Source organism: Bombina bombina, chromosome 2 (genome assembly GCF_027579735.1).
Source record: "Bombina bombina isolate aBomBom1 chromosome 2, aBomBom1.pri, whole genome shotgun sequence".
In the NCBI taxonomy this organism is placed as follows: Eukaryota; Metazoa; Chordata; class Amphibia; order Anura; family Bombinatoridae; genus Bombina; species Bombina bombina.
In genome coordinates, this window is record NC_069500.1 from 13,608,149 (window position 1) to 13,628,743 (window position 20,595).

A 20,595-nucleotide genomic window follows, 5' to 3' on the forward strand; every position below is an offset into this window, starting at 1 on the left:
AATCTCATGCCAATAGTGGAAAATCCCATTCAAGATGAACCACCAGGAGGGCATGATGGAAGCGAGACTCCAGATATTCTTGAAGAATGTGGAGATGCACAACCGGATGAAATACACACACCGGAAAACCTGGAGGAACCTGTTGAAACACAGGCACAACCAATTGCACTGGAAACAGGTGGTGTAAATATTGATAATACACCGGCAGAAGGACTATTGGCCGATGTGGGATTAAGGGAAATGTTGACCCTTGCAAGGCAATACAGAGAGGACCACAGAGATATGCAAAATATTATTAACACTAATATTGACCACTGGGCAGCTCTGTCAGAAAATTTTTTTGAACTGGAAATGCAAAGGAATGACATTGAAAGGCAGAAATTACAGCTGCAAAGAGAAATGTTCCAGTGGCAGAGGCGGATGGATGAAGAGAAAAACCTTCAAATTAACAGAGCTTTATCCATCAGTGAAAGGACATTACAATCTCTGTTGTCTATTGAGAGTGAAAGGGAGGGTACAACAGACCCAAAGAGGCCACGTCTGGAGTGAACATTTCATTTATTATTTATAACACCTTAGTCCCTAAAGTTTTATTTTATGTTAATTGTTTTCTTCGATATATTTTTTAATTAGTTATTATTTGTGTTCTTTAAGTTTAAAATGTTATTGTTTAATAAAGACAAATTTTTTTATGCCCCCAAAAAAAGTTTTATTTACATAAATTCAAAATCACTATTGATTCTTCACAAAAAAGTTTTTCTCATTTACTAATTGTCATTCTTCTGACAATCATCATGACAAAACAAAAAATTAAATCAAATAACATATTTACGGTATAAAAAATCTACTTGCTCCATTAACATTCCCAAAGTTGCCCTAATTTTAGAATTTTTTTGTTTAACATGATCTTCAAGACAACTCTGAGTACTTTTGTCTTCAGTTTCAGTAGTTGATGTTGAAGATAAATCTGTAGAAAAATAAAGGCAAATAAAATTTTAATTCCATTTACATATACATATGCAATGTATAATATGGTTTATTTAATCACAAATATTACCTCCTGATGTGCTGTTATCTAGGTTATCTACTATATTGGCTTCTACGCTTATGTCCACTCCTTTAAAGCTTTCATCTGAGCCAACTCCTAGTAGAAATATACAATATGTATCAGTTAAAACTTTGATTTTCTTAGATTTAAGATTACTGAGTATGAAACATACCTTTATGTACCATCATTGTTGTTAAAACTTCTATCCTTGGTTGAGTATCATCTGAACTCAAGGCTTCAAATATTGGCACACTATCAGGATTTTGAAAATCTTCCATTTCCATACTATTTTCCATGTCTTCCATGGTAATATCTATGAACGTAATTACAAAGATAAAAATAGAATACTATTAAATCCAAAACCTAAAATATATTATTTAAAACTTAAATAATAAGTCATTACCTGTCTGTGTGTTTTTATGAAAAACTTCATATGGTTTGGGAGATGATTCAATATCCAATAGTGTTATTGGCAAAGGTGGAGAAAGAGCTTCACTTCTGGGTGTTTGCACCAACATTGACCTGAGGTAGCGTGGTGGCTGTTCACACTTCATTCTCCTACTTTTCATATCTATAAAAAAAAATATAAATAAAAATTTTGAATTTAAAAAATAAATGTAATTAATCCAAATAATTTTTTATTTTCAAAACATAAAAATTATGCTTAAAACTACAATTACAATAATTGGACACTGAACAAATTTTTTTTCAATTGGGATTGTAATAGAACATGCCATTTTAAAAAAATGTATAATTCAATTCAATTTTAAATTTGCTTCATTCTCTAATTTTTTTTTATATAAAAAAAAGCCATCTACGTTTTTGGTTCTATACAATGTAAAACACTTCTTTATTGGTGCATGGATTTACCAACCAATCATCAAGAAGAACACAATAATGTTTTCACACACAATGTGCCTGCATCTAAACTGAAATTATTGCTTTTCCAATAAAGATACAAAGAAAATGAAAATAAATTTGATGATAGGAGTACATTGTAAAGTTGGTTAAAATGGCAATTAGATTTTACTCTACCTATTCAGTTCTGCATGCTTACTTTTCTAACATGTTTCAATGGTATATAGTAATATATTTATATTTTATTCTACTAACTCAGTTCTGCATGCTTACTTTTAGAAGATGTTTCAATGGTTTATACTAATATAGTTATATTTTACTCTACTAACTCTGTTTTGTATGCTAACTTTTCTAACCTTTTAAGTGTATATAGTAATATAGTTAAATTTTAATCTACTAACTCAGTTCTGCATGCTTACTTTTGTAACTTGTTGCAATTGTATATACTAATATAGTTAAAGTAACACTCAGAAAATAATATTGTCCTTGATTCGTCAATGATGACGCAGTTCAAAAATACCATCCTTATTTTATATTATAAAAAATAATTTCATATATAATTTTGGAACTACTAGAGTACTTCGGTTCTCTTCTCTTCAAATCACTATATTTTCTAAGACACTGTCGTCTTGTTCTTTTAATTTTTGAAATACAATGCATTCTTCTCAGCATCTCGTATATTATTTTGTCTCTGCATTCCTGTCTCACTCCCCTCACACCACCAATCCATTTAGAGAAATATTTATCCATGGCATAAACTAATATCACCAATTTTCCAGCACCAAAAGGTTCAGGACACGACATGTTTGACGATGACGTGATTAATCGTTATGTCAATCATTAGTGCATTGATCTAGATTTATCCCCGAAATTGAAAAAAATATAATGTATATGTAGATTAATGTATTTTATGAAGGTTTGTAAATTGAATCGATGTTTATAGTTATTACAAATGATATTTTGTTTCTAAACATTTTCTTTGTTTCAGATGTGTTGATATGTATTAAAATTTACTTTGGTTTACAATTGTTATTTTGTTTCTAAACATTTTCTTTGTTTCAGATGTGTTGATATGTATTAAAATTTATTTTGGTCTACAATTGTTATTAATAATATTTAATATATAATGTTTCAAGATTGTCATTTTGTAATAAAATAATTTATTTTCCATTATTTTCTATATGCCACTATTCTTTTAACAAATCTTGAATGGAAATAGATATTATTAAGGATAAGAAAATAAGTGTTAAGAGTAAGCCCTTAAGGTATTTTTAATTGGAATATGGGACAACCTAGTAGCTGTTAAAAATTGAGATTAGAATAAAAAAAGCAAATTAGCAAGTCTTTTTTAACTCATAAATTCTATCTGAAAACATAAAGCACTTTGGAATATACTGTCGCTTGTTACAGCTACAATTTAATGACACAATACAATGAATTAGCATCAGCTATGGAGGGATTACATTACACTAATCACATTATGTAAAAGAGTGAGAGCAGCTGTAGACACTAGTGTGATGTCACAAAGACAATGTATTACCTATAATATATTGTCTGTAATAACTTTGATCATAAACTTTATTTATTTGAAACCTTTGATAATTGAAGAGCAACAACTGTTATGTATTTAACTGTTTATCAAGAGTGATTTTTAATAACCTTAATTCTTAAAAAAAAAGTAGAAGACAAGTTAATAAAGAAAGTTTTTTATTGAACAACTGAAACTTTAATCTTCAAAATATTGTTCTGAAACCATGTCCCTTGTTGCCATACCACGCCTATTAGCTTGTTCTACACATATTTCTTCTGGTAAATCATCAGCATCTATGGTATCTTCATCTTCTAATGGACAGCCTCTTTTTATTGCTATATTGTGCATTATGCAGCAAACCAATATAATTTTTGCAACTTTCTCAGGTGCATACTGCATAGCACCACCAGAACGATCAAGACATCGAAACCGCATTTTCAAAAGACCGAAAGTCCTCTCAATAACCCCCCTGGTAGATCGGTGAGCTTCATTGAAACGTACTTGACTTCTGGTCTGTGGGTTGTTATAATGAGTCAACAGCCATTCTGTATATGAGTACCCTCCATCTCCTAATAGAAGATATAATAAATATAAATATTAATATAAGAATAATTATAAAGATTGAGAACTATACAATACAAATTTAAAATATACAGATTACAGTCGACAAATTGGGCACAATTTTTGTACATTGAAATGAGAGACAAATTAGACGCCAGTTATGCTTACCTAGAAGCCATCCTTCAGGCATATTTCCGTCCTCGAACTTCCGGTATAAGCCAGTCTGCCTTAAGATGTAAGAATCATGACATTAGCCTGGGTAGTTTGAACGGACACTGATTATCCTCATGTTGAGGTCACAGACCATCTGAACATTCAAGGAATGGAAATGCTTTCTATTCCTATAGATCTCCTCACGAGCTTGAAGTGGTCTTACAGCAACATGGGTACAGTCTATGGCACCTAGGACATTGGGCATCCCAACCATCCTATAGGAATTGGACTTTATAGATTGCCATTCTTCAGGGGTAGATGGCAAACAAACATATCAATGAAAAATAACCATCATAGCCCCAATGACTTTGGATAAGTGGCGTGAAAAAGCAGATTGACTCATTCCAATAATGACGCTAGAAACTGCCTGAAAGGAGCCTGTTGCCATAAAATGCAATGCAGCTAATAGTTTCAGAAGTCCCGGAATAGCTTGTGAACGAGCCGTCATCGGCTCCAAATGATCTTCAATCTCTCGATACAGGTGTAATATGGATTCACGATCAAGCCGGAATCTTTGTATGATCTCTCGGTCAGAAAGGCCGTGCAAACCAACCCGTGGAAGGAATACACGGGGGACATGAACTCTCCTTCTTCTAACCATTCGATTAGCGACATTTACAGTATTCTTCTAGCCCGAATTTGCATCACACGGAGAATAAACAAATACAGAATTCTCTTGATAGCTGCTGAAATGAACAATGTAAGTAAAATGCTGATATTACTGCCTTTTATATACAGGGAGTGCAGAATTATTAGGCAAGTTGTATTTTTGAGGATTAATTTTATTATTGAACAACAACCATGTTCTCAATGAACCCAAAAAACTCATTAATATCAAAGCTGAATAGTTTTGGAAGTAGTTTTTAGTTTTTTTTAAGTTATAGCTATTTTAGGGGGATATCTGTGTGTGCAGGTGACTATTACTGTGCATAATTATTAGGCAACTTAACAAAAACAAATATATACCCATTTCAATTATTTATTTTTACCAGTGAAACCAATATAACATCTCAACATTCACAAATATACATTTCTGACATTCAAAAACAAAACAAAAACAAATCAGTGACCAATATAGCCACCTTTCTTTGCAAGGACACTCAAAAGCCTGCCATCCATGGATTCTGTCAGTGTTTTGATCTGTTCACCATCAACATTGCGTGCAGCAGCAACCACAGCCTCCCAGACACTGTTCAGAGAGGTGTACTGTTTTCCCTCCTTGTAAATCTCACATTTGATGATGGACCACAGGTTCTCAATGGGGTTCAGATCAGGTGAACAAGGAGGCCATGTCATTAGATTTTCTTCTTTTATACCCTTTCTTGCCAGCAACGCTGTGGAGTACTTGGACGCGTGTGATGGAGCATTGTCCTGCATGAAAATCATGTTTTTCTTGAAGGATGCAGACTTCTTCCTGTACCACTGCTTGAAGAAGGTGTCTTTCAGAAACTGGCAGTAGGACTGGGAGTTGAGCTTGACTCCATCCTCAACCCGAAAAGGCCCCACAAGCTCATCTTTGATGATAATAGCCCAAACCAGTACTCCACCTCCACCTTGCTGGCGTCTGAGTCGGACTGGAGCTCTCTGCCCTTTACCAATCCAGCCACGGGCCCATCCATCTGGCCCATCAAGACTCACTCTCATTTCATCAGTCCATAAAACCTTAGAAAAATCAGTCTTGAGATATTTCTTGGCCCAGTCTTGACGTTTCAGCTTGTGTGTCTTGTTCAGTGGTGGTCGTCTTTCAGCCTTTCTTACCTTGGCCATGTCTCTGAGTATTGCACACCTTGTGCTTTTGGGCACTCCAGTGATGTTGCAGCTCTGAAATATGGCCAAACTGGTGGCAAGTGGCATCTTGGTAGCTGCACGCTTGACTTTTCTCAGTTCATGGGCAGTTATTTTGCGCCTTGGTTTTTCCACACGCTTCTTGCGACCCTGTTGACTATTTTGAATGAAACGCTTGATTGTTCGATGATCACGCTTCAGAAGCTTTGCAATTTTAAGAGTGCTGCATCCCTCTGCAAGATATCTCACTATTTTTTACTTTTCTGAGCCTGTCAAGTCCTTCTTTTGACCCATTTTGCCAAAGGAAAGGAAGTTGCCTAATAATTATGCACACCTGATATAGGGTGTTGATGTCATTAGACCACACCCCTTCTCATTACAGAGATGCACATCACCTAATATGCTTAATTGGTAGTAGGCTTTCGAGCCTATACAGCTTGGAGTAAGACAACATGCATAAAGAGGATGATGTGGTCAAAATACTAATTTGCCTAATAATTCTGCACTCCCTGTATGTCTAGACTGGCGACTAGAGTGACTTTCCTATTATTTTGTACCTTGCCTGCCACCTAAAAGGTGGCGAGGCAAAAATAACGAGGTGGGGGCAGAAATTGACGCGAGCGGACAAATAGATTTTTTAGTACATTCGTTTTTGGCGAGTTGGTGGTCAAATGTGTCTAATTACAGTGAAATATGGAGAGGTAGCGAGGTTTGGCGGATAAGTACGCTCGCAATTTTAAAGATGCGAGTTTGAACATAGTTGACGGCTTTGTACATATTAGTTTGCGAGTTTTGACGCGAGATTTGTTGGGGTAGCTCACTGACTGCTTAGTACATGGAGCCCATAATGTATCAGTAGCATGATATAATATAGCAGTAACATGATATAATGTATCAGTAGCACAATATAATGTATCAGTAGTATGAAACAATATATCAGTAACATGATATAATGTATCAGTAGCACAATATAATGTATCAGTAGTATGAAACAATATATCAGTAACATGATATAATGTATCAGTAGCACAATATAATGTATCAGTAGTATGAAACAATATATCAGTAACATGATATAATGTTTCATTATCATGATACAATGTATCAGTAAAATGATTATAATGTATCAGTAGCATGACATAATGTATCAGTAACATGATATAATATATCAGTAGCATGACTGTATCCAACTACACACTATCCCTTTTTAAACATGTTAAAATAATAAATAAAAAAGAAAGTTCTCCTCAAATAAACTTTTAACTTTACTGCCCTATACAGAGTCAAAAGTCAAGAACCAGTCTAATATATGTAAGATACTGTCTAATATATGTAAGATACTGTCTAATATACGTATGATACTGTCTAATATACGTAAGATACTGTCTAATATATGTAAGATACTGTCTAATATATGTAAGATACTGTCTAATATACGTAAGATACTGTCTAATATATGTAAGATACTGTGTAATATATGTAAGATACTGTCTAATATACGTAAGATACTGTCTAATATACGTAAGATACTGTCTAATATATGTAAGATACTGTCTAATATACGTAAGATACTGTCTAATATATGTAAGATACTGTCTAATATATGTAAGATATGTAATGTTACATTAATATCTAAAATACCATCATATAAGAGCAATGAGAGTAACTATAATTAACAGTATGTTACTTTCACACTATGTCACTTTTCTCCACCTTCTTGATAGCCGTCTTTTTTAGTGCAATTAAAAATATCATAATGAAACGTGGTTCCTGTAGAGTAATTTTTTCTTTCATATAACCTCTAGTCTTTAAATCAAAAGTATCAGGATCCTGACTGATCTTTAGGCCGTCCTACTGTCCCTTTAAATTTTGGATGCACCCTCAGTCAGGTGCTTAGTATTGTGTAGTTGTTGCGATAAGCCACTACTGATTTCCTGAGCTCTCGATTTAGAATTATTCTACTTGGAAATCTCCTATACCTCTCTGGAGATATTTGTTTATTTTGCCATTTATTTCCTTACTTAGGCTACCTATAGCGTTACACCTGATTTGGAACTTACTCGGCTATCATCTCCTTTGCTATCCTGAACCTGAGCCTGTTTGTCCTCTGCTGCAGCGTTCACTACCAAGCGCTCACAACCCAGCAGGTGTTCTAACAACCTCCGAGATTTGTACTTTCATTCCATTCCTTGTCAAGTCAGGAGCACTAACCAGCTGGAACCTGGAGAAGGTAATCTAACAGACTAAAAGACTTACTTAGCAACGATCCGCTCCTCGGATTTCCACAAGCCATACTTGCCTCATTCGATCTGAGCCTTCTCCACCAGCAGTTCGGTGTAATACCAACATTTCTCCCAATACTGACATCACTGCTCAATACGGAATCTGGACATCACACCGTAGTAAACGGAACTTGGCTCCTCCTCCTGCTGAATGGTATACCAACGCCACTCCTCTCTTGTAGACATGTCACTAGTGACAGAATTACCCGGTGTACACACCATAGAAAGCCGGAACTTGGCTCCTCCTCCAGCAATACGCTGTGCTGCTAAGATTCTCCATATCTCTGTTTTTCAGAAGCTGACTGTCAGCAGTGATACTAATTTCTTGCAACCACCTACTGTTGCTACACTGCAACAGATCATCAGACCATTCTGCAGTAAGATTCATATAAATTATTACTGCTCTAACTCAATCTCTTACCGGATATTTACTTTATATCAAAGTGACTAAATTCACCAATAACTCTTGATACTTACTGCCACATAGTAACAATCCAAGCAATAGTTATACAAACCTACTATTTAAAAGAATACAATTAGTAACCTATATCTGCAGTTGTGATCCACAACAGTTACCTCTGTCATGACATAATATTAAGCCCCATATACGGACTATAATAAGAGATTCTATAGCTGTAAAATCTAATCAACCTGACCCTACTCCTGAACCACAGGTTTCTCTCCCAGAGACATTTTCCGGTAATAGGAAATTATACAGGCAGTTTAAAAATGCCTGTCAGCTACTGTTCAATCTCAAACCAAGAAACTACCCCACTAACAGAGTGAAGGTATTAACTACAATCTCATTCTTGAGAGCAAAGCCTAGGGTCTGGGCCGACTGTTTTTGTGAGATTGATGATCCCATACTTGGACCACTGAATGATTTTTTCTCAGCCATGGATGAACTGTACTAATACACATATCTCCAAATGACCACAGAGGCCAATATGAGGAACCTAAACCAAAGGAAACCGCCTGTCGAAGAATATATAACCAACTTTAAATAGTGTGCCACAGACTCCCAGTGGAACCCCATAGCATTGAGAAACCAGTTTAGGTTGGGACTCACAGAAAATATTAAAGATGAACTAGCCCACACTGAATTACCTAAAACATTAGAAGCACTAATGAAGTTAGCAACACAGATAGACCGAAAACTTAGGGAGAGAAGATCTGAACGTTATACCTCTGACACTTATTACAGGAGTTACACAAGCACCAGTACATCACAACCATCTTCTACTTCCTCTCTGATAGCAGAAGAGAGGAGCCTTAGGAGAAATAAATTGCTCTGTATGTACTGTGCTAATTCTATGCATATAGTCAAGGACTGTCCCTTATTACAGAATTCTAAAAAAACATAATTTATGTAAGAACTTACCTGATAAATTCATTTCTTTCATATTAGCAAGAGTCCATGAGCTAGTGACGTATGGGATATACATTCCTACCAGGAGGGGCAAAGTTTCCCAAACCTTAAAATGCCTATAAATACACCCCTCACCACACCCACAATTCAGTTTAACGAATAGCCAAGAAGTGGGGTGATAAGAAAAAAGTGCGAAAGCATATAAAATAAGGAATTGGAATAATTGTGCTTTATACAAAAAAATCATAACCACCACAAAAAAGGGCGGGCCTCATGGACTCTTGCTAATATGAAAGAAATGAATTTATCAGGTAAGTTCTTACATAAATTATGTTTTCTTTCATGTAATTAGCAAGAGTCCATGAGCTAGTGACGTATGGGATAATGACTACCCAAGATGTGGATCTTTCCACGCAAGAGTCACTAGAGAGGGAGGGATAAAATAAAGACAGCCATTTCCTGCTGAAAATAATCCACACCCAAAATAAAGTTTAATGAAAAACATAAACAGAAGATTCAAACTGAAACCGCTGCCTGAAGTACTTTTCTACCAAAAACTGCTTCAGAAGAAGAAAATACATCAAAATGGTAGAATTTAGTAAAAGTATGCAAAGAGGACCAAGTTGCTGCTTTGCAAATCTGATCAACCGAAGCTTCATTCCTAAACGCCCAGGAAGTAGAAACTGACCTAGTAGAATGAGCTGTAATCCTTTGAGGCGGAGTTTTACCCGACTCGACATAGGCATGATGAATTAAAAATTTCAACCAAGATGCCAAAGAAATGGCAGAAGCTTTCTGGCCTTTTCTAGAACCGGAAAAGATAACAAAAAGACTAGAAGTCTTTCGGGAAAGACTTAGTAGCTTCAACATAATATTTCAAAGCTCTAACAACATCCAAAGAATGCAACGATTTCTCCTTAGAATTCTTAGGATTAGGACATAATGAAGGAACCACAATTTCTCTACTAATGTTGTTGGAATTCACAACTTTAGGTAAAAATTCAAAAGAAGTTCGCAACACCGCCTTATCCTGATGAAAAATCAGAAAAGGAGACTCACAAGAAAGAGCAGATAATTCAGAGACTCTTCTGGCAGAAGAGATCGCCAAAAGGAACAAAACTTTCCAAGAAAGTAATTTAATGTCCAATGAATGCATAGGTTCAAACGGAGGAGCTTGAAGAGCCCCCAGAACCAAATTCAAACTCCAAGGAGGAGAAATTGACTTAATGACAGGTTTTATACGAACCAAAGCTTGTACAAAACAATGAATATCAGGAAGATTAGCAATCTTTCTGTGAAAAAGAACAGAAAGAGCAGAGATTTGTCCTTTCAAAGAACTTGCGGATAAACCTTTATCTAAACCATCCTGAAGAAACTGTAAAATTCTCGGAATTCTAAAAGAATGCCAAGAAAAATGATGAGAAAGACACCAAGAAATATAAGTCTTCCAGACTCTATAATATATCTCTCTGCATACAGATTTACGAGCCTGTAACATAGTATTAATCACAGAGTCAGAGAAACCTCTTTGACCAAGAATCAAGTGTTCAATCTCCATACCTTTAAATTTAAGGATTTGAGATCCTGATGGAAAAAAGGACCTTGCGACAGAAGGTCTGGTCTTAGCGGAAGAGTCTACGGATGGCAAGAGGCCATCCGGACAAGATCCGCATACCAAAACCTGTGAGGCCATGCCGGAGCTATCAGCAGAACAAACGAGCATTCCTTCAGAATCTTGGAGATTACTCTTGGAAGAAGAACTAGAGGCGGAAAGATATAGGCAGGATGATACTTCCAAGGAAGTGATAATGCATCCACTGCTTCCGCCTGAGGATCCCGGGATCTGGACAGATACCTGGGAAGTTTCTTGTTTAGATGAGACGCCATCAGATCTATTTCTGGAAGCTCCCACATTTGAACAATCTGAAGAAATACCTCTGGGTGAAGAGACCATTCGCCCGGATGCAACGTTTGGCGACTGAGATAATCCGCTTCCCAATTGTCTATACCTGGGATATGAACCGCAGAGATTAGACAGGAGCTGGATTCCGCCCAAACCAGAATTCGAGATACTTCTTTCATAGCCAGAGGACTGTGAGTCCCTCCTTGATGATTGATGTATGCCACAGTTGTGACATTGTCTGAAAACAAATGAACGATTCTCTCTTCAGAAGAGGCCAAGACTGAAGAGCTCTGAAAATTGCACGGAGTTCCAAAATATTGATCGGTAATCTCACCTCCTGAGATTCCCAAACTCCTTGTGCCGTCAGAGATCCCCACACAGCTCCCCAACCTGTGAGACTTGCATCTGTTGAAATTACAGTCCAGGTCGGAAGCACAAAAGAAGCCCCCTGAATTAAACGATGGTGATCTGTCCACCACGTTAGAGAGTGTCGTACAATTGGTTTTAAAGATATTAATTGAGATATCTTTGTTTAATCCCTGCACCATTGATTCAGCATACATTGCTGAAGAGGTCGCATGTGAAAACGAGCAAAGGGGATCGCGTCCGATGCAGCAGTCATAAGACCTAGAATTTCCATGCATAAGGCTACCGAAGGGAATTATTGTGACTGAAGGTTTCGACAAGCTGAAATCAATTTTAGACGTCTCTTGTCTGTCAAAGACAGAGTCATGGACACTGAATCTATCTGGAAACCCAGAAAGGTTACCCTTGTCTGAGGAATCAATGAACTTTTTAGTGAATTGATCCTCCAACCATGATCTTGAAGAAACAACACAAGTCGATTCGTATGAGATTCTGCTAAATGTAAAGACTGAGCAAGTACCAAGATATCGTCCAAATAAGGAAATACCACAATACCCTGTTCTCTGATTACAGACAGAAGGGCACCGAGAACCTTTGTAAAAATTCTTGGAGCTGTAGCTAGGCCAAACGGCAGAGCCACAAACTGGTAATGCTTGTCCAGAAAAGAGAATCTCAGGAACTGATAATGATCTGGATGAATCGGAATATGCAGATATGCATCCTGTAAATCTATTGTGGACATATAATGCCCTTGCTGAACAAAAGGCAAGATAGTCCTTACAGTTACCATTTTGAACGTTGGTATCCTTACATAACGATTCAATATTTTTAGATCCAGAACTGGTCTGAAGGAATTCTCCTTCTTTGGTACAATGAAGAGATTTGAATAAAACCCCATCCCCTGTTCCAGAACTGGAACTGGCATAATTACTCCAGCCAACTCTAGATCTGAAACACAATTCAGAAATGCTTGAGCTTTCACTGGATTTACTGGGACACGGGAAAGAAAAAATCTCTTTGCAGGAGGTCTCATCTTGAAACCAATTCTGTACCCTTCTGAAACAATGTTCTGAATACAAAGATTGTGAACAGAATTGATCCAAATTTCTTTGAAAAAACGTAACCTGCCCCCTACCAGCTGAGCTGGAATGAGGGCCGCACCTTCATGTGGACTTAGAAGCTGGCTTTGCTTTTCTAGAAGGCTTGGATTTATTCCAGACTGGAGATGGTTTCCAAACTGAAACTGCTCCTGAGGATGAAGGATCAGGCTTTTGTTCTTTGTTGAAACGAAAGGAACGAAAACGATTATTAGCCCTGTTTTTACCCTTAGATTTTTTATCCTGTGGTAAAAAAGTTCCTTTCCCACCAGTAACAGTTGAGATAATAGAATCCAACTGAGAACCAAATAATTTGTTACCCTGGAAAGAAATGGAAAGTAGAGTTGATTTAGAAGCCATATCAGCATTCCAAGTTTTAAGCCATAAAGCTCTTCTAGCTAAAATAGCTAGAGACATAAACCTGACATCAACTCTGATAATATCAAAAATGGCATCACAGATAAAATTATTAGCATGTTGAAGAAGAAGAATAATATTATGAGAATCATGATCTGTTACTTGTTGCGCTAAAGTTTCCAACCAAAAAGTTGAAGCTGCAGCAACATCAGCCAATGATATAGCAGGTCTAAGAAGATTACCTGAACACAGATAAGCTTTTCTTAGAAAGGATTCAATTTTCCTATCTAAAGGATCCTTAAACGAAGTACCATCTGACGTAGGAATAGTAGTACGTTTAGCAAGGGTAGAAATAGCCCCATCAACTCTAGGGATTTTGTCCCAAAATTCTAATCTGTCAGACGGCACAGGATATAATTGCTTAAAACGTTTAGAAGGAGTAAATGAATTACCCAATTTATCCCATTCTCTGGAAATTACTTCAGAAATAGCACTAGGAACAGGAAAAACTTCTGGAATAACCACAGGAGATTTAAAGACCTTATCTAAATGTTTAGAATTAGTATCAAGAGGACCAGAATCCTCAATTTCTAAAGCAATTAGTACTTCTTTAAGTAAAGAACGAACAAATTCCATTTTAAATAAATATGAAGATTTATCAGCATCAATCTCTGAGACAGAATCCTCTGAACCAGAAGAGTCATCAGAATCAGAATGATGATGTTCATTTAAAAATTCATCTGTATAAAGAGAAGTTTTAAAAGATTTTTTATGTTTACTAGAAGGAGGAATAACAGACATAGCCTTCTTGATGGATTCAGAAACAAAATCTCTTATGTTATCAGGAACATTCTGAACATTAGATGTTGATGGAACTGCAACAGGTAATGGTACATTACTAAAGGAAATATTATCTGCATTAACAAGTTTGTCATGACAATTAATACAAACAACAGCTGGAGGAATAGCTACCAAAAGTTTACAGCAGATACACTTAGCTTTGGTAGTTCCAGCACCAGACAGCGATTTTCCTGAAGTATCTTCTGACTCAGATGCAACGTGAGACATCTTGCAATATGTAAGAGAAAAAACAACATATAAAGCAAAATTGATCAAATTCCTTAAATGACAGTTTCAGGAATGGGAAAAAATGCCAATGAACAAGCTTCTAGCAACCAGAAGCAAAGAAAAAATGAGACTTAAATAATGTGGAGACAAAAGCGACGCCCATATTTTTTAGCGCCAAATAATACGCCCACATTATTTGGCGCCTAAATGCTTTTTGGCGCCAAAAATGACGCCACATCCGGAACGCCGACATCTTTGGCACAAAAGAACGTCAAAAATGATGCAACTTCCGGCGACACGTATGACGCCGGAAACAGAAAAGATTTTTTGCACCAAAAAAGTCAGCGCCAAGAATGACGCAATAAAATGAAGCATTTTCAGCCCCCGCGAGCCTAACAGCCCACAGGGAAAAAAAGTCAAATTTTTAAGGTAAGAAAAATAATTGATTCAAGTGCATTATCCCAAATATGAAACTGACTGTCTGAAAATAAGGAATGTTGAACATCCTGAGTCAAGGCAAATAAATGTTTGAATACATATATTTAGAACTTTATAAACAAAGTGCCCAACCATAGCTTAGAGTGTCACAGAAAATAAGACTTACTTACCCCAGGACACTCATCTACATGTTTGTAGAAAGCCAAACCAGTACTGAAACGAAAATCAGCATAGGTAATGGTATATAAATAAGAGTATATCGTCGATCTGAAAAGGGAGGTAAGAGATGAATCTCTACGACCGATAACAGAGAACCTATGAAATAGACCCCGTAGAAGGAGATCACTGCATTCAAAATAGGCAATACTCTCCTCACATCCCTCTGACATTCACTGCACGCTGAGAGGAAAACCGGGCTCCAACCTGCTGCGGAGCGCATATCAACGTAGAATCTAGCACAAACTTACTTCACCACCTCCATAGGAGGCAAAGTTTGTAAAACTGAATTGTGGGTGTGGTGAGGGGTGTATTTATAGGCATTTTAAGGTTTGGGAAACTTTGCCCCTCCTGGTAGGAATGTATATCCCATACGTCACTAGCTCATGGACTCTTGCTAATTACATGAAAGAAATGTAAGTTCACCTCTATCCATTCTTCTGAACCAATTGATAACATACCATCTTATTGTCTTTTGTCTCTCCTTTTACAGTGGGAACTAAACCAACTGAATACTGAAGCAATAATCAACTCCGGTACATATGGGAATTTTATTGATAATGCTTTTGTTAAAAATAATACAATTCCAATTATATTGAAGCAAAAACCAGTGTCTATTAGAGTCATTGATGGGTCTATGATTAGCACAGGACCTATTACTGATCACACTATTCCTTTGCTAGTAAAAAATAATTCTGGGCATACTGAATATGTGTTGTTTGATGTTTTACCTTCCCCCCTTTTTCCCATTGTCCTAGGAATTCAATGGCTTTAACTACATCAACTAGTTATAGACTTGTCTACACTCCAGGTAACTCTAGATTCACCTTATTGTCAAAATACTTGTTTTCCACAACATTTACTACTTCATACTCCAAAAAATGAAAGTTTCCTTCCCGTTGAATATACAGATTTCTCTGATCTTTTCAGTAAAAAAGAGGCAGAAACCCTTCCATCACATCGAATTTACGATTGCCCTATCGAGTTACAGCCAGGTGCAACCATTCTATACGACCACCTCTACTCACTCAGTCAACCCAAACTCGATCATCTAAAGATATACTTAGAAGAGAACATTCTTAAAGGCTTCATTAGGCCTTCCACTTCCCCTGCTGGAGCAGGGACTCTTCTTTGTGAAGAATAAAGATGCTTGCCTCAGACCAATTATTGACTACCGCAAGCTTAGTATACAAACTATCAAGAATAGGTATCCCCTACCATTGATTCCAGAGCTTATTGAACGTTTATACCAAGCAATGATCTTTACCAAGCTCGATCTATGGGGGTGTATAACCTAGTTCGAATTTGAGAGGGAGACGAGTGGCTGACAAGATCTTTCAGCACAAGATATGGGTTGTACGAGTATTTAGTCATGCCTTTCAGCCTCTGCACGTCCCTGCCACTTTCCAACATTTTATCAATTATGTCTTCAGGGATTTTCTAGATGTCTGTATGGTCGTATACCTCGACGATATTGTCATCTACTCCAAAACAAGAACATATCAAACATGTGTGATGGGGCTTAGAGTACACCACTTATATGCAAAACCTGAAAAGTGTGTTTTCCATACCAACGTAATTTAATTTCATGATTACAAAATAACACCATCTGGAATCCAAATGGAAAACGAAAAAGTGGAAGTTATGAAGGACTGGCCTATCCCCAACAACAAGAAAGACCTCCAACGTTGCCTAGGTTTCTCTAACTATTATTGGAAATTCATCAAGGAATTTTCCAAAATTGCAAAACCTCTCACCCAACTCACCAGTTCCACCACAGCTTCTCACTGGACTCCTGAAGCTACAACTGCCTTCAATGTACTAAAAACTTGTTTAACTACTGCTCCCATTCTTCGGTTCCCAGATCCTAGTCTCCAATATATCCTAGAAGTCGAATCCTCAGATTATGCCCTAGGAGCAGTACTATCTCAAAGAGCATCACTTACCGAAACAACACATTCAGTGGCTTATTTTTCAAAAATGATGAGTTCAGCAGAGATGAACTACCGCATTGGGGAAAAAGAGCTTTTAGTTATAAGACATTCTCTAGAACACTGGAGACATATCCTTGAAGGAACTGAATTACCTGTAATAATCTACACAGACCATAAGAATCTCAAGTACTTACAAACGAACAAGATGCTCTCCTCCAGACAAGTTCCATGAAGTTTATACTTCGCCAGGTTCAAGTTCAACATAGTCTATATACCTGCTATAAAAAATGGAAAAGTGGATGCGCTATCCTGAAAAGAAAAGAAACTTGATTCTCTAACATCTCCTACTCACATTATACCCAGAGAACGGTTTATTGGTCTCTCCTCACAACTTATTCCAGACCTAAAACATTCCTTGTAAGATGACCACTATATTCCTCATTCTCAGCTAATTAAAAATGCTGAAGGGATCTATTACCACAAAAATAAATTATACATACCATCAGATTTAAGACCTTTGATACTGAATAACTTTCATGATTCTCCTCTGTCTGGTCATCCAGGTGTACAACAAACCTTTGAAAACTTCACCGGAGAGTTTTGGTGGCCTGAGGAAGAGCATTCAAGATTACATTCAAACTTGCACCATCTGCACAACTTCCAAATTGGGAAAAAGACCACTATACGGTTTATTAATGCCATTACCAATTCCAGAAAAACCCTGGCAACTATGGATTTTATAGTTGAACTACCAACCTCACAAAATCAAAACACCATTCTAGTGGTCATCATACATCTATTTACAAAGATGGTACACTTCATATCATACCATATACTCCCCATGTCCTCAGAAACAGCGTTGCTTTTCCTCAATAATGTGGTCAAGTTGCACGGCATTCCACCAATACTTACCACCAACAGAGGAACTCAGTTCAATTCAAGTTTATGGACAAACTTTGCGAAACAACCAAGATCAACCACCGTTTCAACACTTCCTTCCATCCTCAAACCAATGGACAAGCAGAGAGGCTAAATCAATGGTTAGAGCAATACCTCTGATGCTACTGTTCATACCAACAAGCAGATTGGGTACAGTTCTTACCTATTGCAGAATATGCCTTCAATAATTCTGTTAACTCCTCCACTAAAAAGACTCCATTCTAAGCCAGCTATGGGTTTCATCCCACATTGAATTTATTATCTAATTCAGGATCAACTTCACCATTGGTAGATTAATTAACAAACTCCTTATTAGACAACTTCAAGATCCTTCACCAAATTATACAGAATGCACAGCATTTTCAAAAACGATACTATGACCTACGGAGGAGGGCTCCCACTACTTACGGTGTGGGAGACCTAGTTTGGTTGTCAACGAAAAACCTAAAACTACAAATTCCTAGTAAAAAACTTGCTGGCCTCTTTATTGGACCTTTCCCAATACAAAAGGTAGTTAACTCAAATGCTGTCACTCTGCAACTACCACCTACTATAAAAATCCATCTGACATTTCATGTTTCACTACTCAAACCATACAGGCCTATGAGAGCTTCCGGACCCGTTTTACCTCCACCCTCACAACATTTGGACACCAATAAATATGAGGTATGGAGCTTGCTTGATTCAAGGTATTACAGGGGATAGCTACAGTATCTGGTCAGTTGAAATGGTTTTTAATCAGATGATGATACATGGGAACCTGCCACTAATCTCAGCGCTCCCAGATTCATCTCTCTCTTCCATCGCTATTACCTGGATCATCTGCGGCCTCAAGCTGTGGGACAGCTTGTTTGCAGGGGGGTTCCTGTCAGGATCCTTACTCCTCTTTAGGATGTCCCTTTAAATTTTTGACGCACCCTCAGTCAGGGGCTTAGTATTGTGTAGTTGGTGCTACAAGAAACTTCTGATTTCCTGAGCTCTTGATTTAGAATTATTATACTTGGAAACCTCCTATACCTCTCTGGAGATATTTGTTTATTTTGCCGTTCATTTCCTTCACTGACTTTTCTTATACTGAATTTAATGTACTTACGCTACCTATAGTGTTACACCTGATTTGAAATGTACTCGGCTATCATCTCCTTTGCTATCCTGAACCTGAGCCTGTTTGTCCTCTGCTGCAGTGTTCACTACCAAGCGCTTACAACCCAGCAGGTGTTCTAACAACTTCAGAGATTTGTACTTACATTCCGTTCCTTGTCAAGTCAGGAGCTCTAACCAGCCGGAACCTGCAGAAGGTAATCTAACTAACTAAAAGACTTACTTAGCAACGATCCGATCCTTGGATTTGCGTCACTGCTCAATATGGAATCTGGACATCACACCGTAGTAAATGGAACTTTGCTCCTCCTTCTGCTGAATGGTATACCACTGCCACTCCTCTCCTGCAGACACTTCACTAGTGACAGAATTACCCGGTGTACACACCATAGCAAGCCGGAACTTGGATCCTCCTCCAGAAATACGCTGTGCTGCTAAGATAATCCAGATCTCTGTTTTTCAGAAGCTGACTGTCAGCAGTGATACTAATTTCTTACAACCACCTACTGTTGCTACACTGTAACAGATCATCAGACCATTCTGCAGTAAGATTCATATACATTATTACCGCTCTAACTCAATCTCTTACTGGAGATTTACTTTATATCAAAGTGACTAAATTCACTAATAACTCTTGATACTTACTGCCACATAGTAACAATCAGAGCGATAGTGATACAAACCTACTATTTAAAAGAATACAATTAGTAACCTATATCTGCAGTTGTAATCCACAACAGTTAACTCTGTCCTGACAAAAAGACTCTTTTGGAAAATGATTATGCTTATTATTCCCCTTTTTCTGAGAGGAGGAATTTAGTTCCTTTATTATACTGACATTAATACAACTAGGTATTATTCAATTCCTTACTATGGGATTGATCACAATCCTGAAGAAATGTTTATCTAAAGATAACATTGTTTTAAAAAAAAATCACCATTTATATCTATGTAGATTTTTGTAGGTAAATCCTTTCCAAAGATTTCCTAAAGAATTGTGACTGACCACTTTATATTATAACATGACTGTGTGTTGTGTACCTACCCCTGACTAACGTACTGAGCTCTGTAGCTTTATATGTTCTCCTGTCCTGGATTTACATTGTCTCCTGTGCTTCTGTCTACATAAAACTATATATTATAACATGACTGCATGGTGTGTACCTACCCCTGACAAATGTACTGAGTACTGAAGCTTTATATGTTCTCCTGTCCTGGACTTACATTGTCTCCTGTGTTTCTGTCTCTATAAAACTATATAACATGACTGCATGGTGTGTACCTACCCCTGACTAACGTACTGAGCTCTGAAGCTTTATATGTTCTCCTGTCCTGGACTTACATTGTCTCCTGTGTTTCTGTCTACATAAAACTATATATTATAACATGACTGCATGGTGTGTACCTACCCCTGACTAACGTACTGAGCTCTGTAGCTTTATATGTTCTCCTGTCCTGGAATTACATTGTCTCCTGTGCTTCTGTCTACATAAAACTATATATTATAACATGACTGCATTGTGATTGCC

The 20,595-nt window shown here is 37.1% G+C and overlaps 1 protein-coding gene and 1 long non-coding RNA gene across 2 annotated transcripts in view; both read right to left on the bottom strand.

The window, feature by feature from the left end:
- Window positions 1-20,595, bottom strand: part of LOC128647635 (keratin, type I cytoskeletal 9) — a 204,286-nt gene that overhangs the window by 14,774 nt on the left and 168,917 nt on the right. The gene's annotated exons all lie outside the window — the stretch shown is intronic.
- LOC128647637 (uncharacterized) lies at window positions 849-1,308 on the bottom strand. The gene is made up of 3 exons (XR_008400368.1): window positions 1,221-1,308; window positions 1,058-1,144; window positions 849-967 (listed from the first exon to the last, which is right to left on the bottom strand). It is a non-coding gene; the product is annotated as an uncharacterized LOC128647637 (long non-coding RNA).